Raw genomic sequence first — 1657 nt, forward strand, 5'->3', positions numbered from 1 at the left:
CTAAGTCCTGGTATGGTGCCATTATTATTACTGCTCTTGTTACTATTTTTTCTTTCTTTTTTTTGAGACAGAGTCTCAAGCTGTTGCCCTGAGTAGAATGCCGTGGTGTCAGTTCACAGCAACCTCAAACTCTTGAGCTTAAGTGATTTTCTTGCCTCAGCTTCCCAAGTAGCTAAGACTACAGGGGCCCACCACAACACCTGGCTTTTTTTTTTTGTTTTGGTTGCCATTGTTGTTTTTGCTGGCCCAGGCTAGGTTCAAACCTGCCAGCCTCAGTGTATGTGGCCAGTGCCCTACCCTCTGAGCTACAGGCACCGCCTACTATTATTTTCTTAATGGTACAGATATGGAAGCTGAAGCTCAGAGAAGTGGTGTGACTTATTCAAGGTCACCCAGCTAGAAAGTGGCACACCTTAAGATCAAGGCCAAACCTGCAAGCCTCAAGGCCCGTGCTGTTCCCATCGCTTCCCACTGCGCCTCTCAAGTCACATGCATCAGAACTGGGTCAGAGGCAGTGTGTACCTGGGGGATGACGTGGCAGCAGGGATGGCTGCAGATTAATTCCTTGTCTCCTGCTGACACCTTGCAGAGAATAGGCCTAAAGGGGGAGGGAAGTGGGGAAGGAGGAGAAAAGTAAGGGGGTGGGGATGAACCCCCAAAACTAGACCCTGTGAACCAAGGAAAGGGATGAGGGAGAGGGTCGAATCTGATCTAGCACTTGCCAAGAAGAACACAGCTGAGACCACCCCAAGGTATTCAAGAGGATCCCTAAGAGGGACAGGCAGCCCCTGCATCTGGATGTTCAGTAAGGCAGGAATTGCCACATGCAAGGACAGCAGAGAAGGCTCCCTGGAGGGGCAGGACCTGAGAAGGTAATGAGGCCCAGGAGGGTGAAAGGCAGAAGAAGTTGTACAGGAACAGTGAGGAGACAGAATAGGGGACACCAAAGCTATGGAGTGGCAGCGTGGGGTAGTGGGCAGTGGGGCTGCACCTGAGGGGGAGAGCACACGCAGGGCCCAAGCCCAGTGGCCAGGGCAGTGGAGGCCAAGGGTGCAGGGAAGAGCCAATCCCTGGAGGAGGGAGGGCTTGTAGCCACTGGCAGCTGCCAGCCCAGCACCCAGGGGATGGAGAACAACCCAAAGTGACCCAGCAGGGCCAAAGCCGAAGGTAGAATTGTACACGTGTGTACACATGTGCCGCACGCACGTGGCCCGCCCACCTCAGCAGCCCGCTGGGAGTCCACACACCTCAGGAGAAGTAGGTCAGGAGAGCAACCCAAAGCTCTCCCTGGCTGGTGCAGGGACAATTCACAACAAAGAGGGCTGTGCATTCATCCAAACCCCTCAGGGATAGCCCCACACTCCCACAGAGAGGGTCCAAGGACACATTGGCATGAGGATAGCCCACAGATGCAGCCATGCCTCTCCATGCTGGCCTTGCAGTGGCCATCTCAACTTCCTAACTCAGGAGCCTTCTCACTTGGGGAGGGGGGATGGACATTTGACTGGTTTGAGTGAGCAGATCTTTTCCAGCCCTTAAACCAGGGAAAGACTATCCTGGAGAGATGCCATCCCATGTCAAAACCAGAGCTTGGGGCTCGGCGCCTGTGGCTCAAGCGGCTAAGGCGCCAGCCACATACACCTAAGGTGGCGGGTTC

Source organism: Otolemur garnettii, unplaced genomic scaffold (genome assembly GCF_000181295.1).
Source record: "Otolemur garnettii isolate 467f Iridium unplaced genomic scaffold, OtoGar3 scaffold00096, whole genome shotgun sequence".
Classification (NCBI taxonomy): Eukaryota; Metazoa; Chordata; class Mammalia; order Primates; family Galagidae; genus Otolemur; species Otolemur garnettii.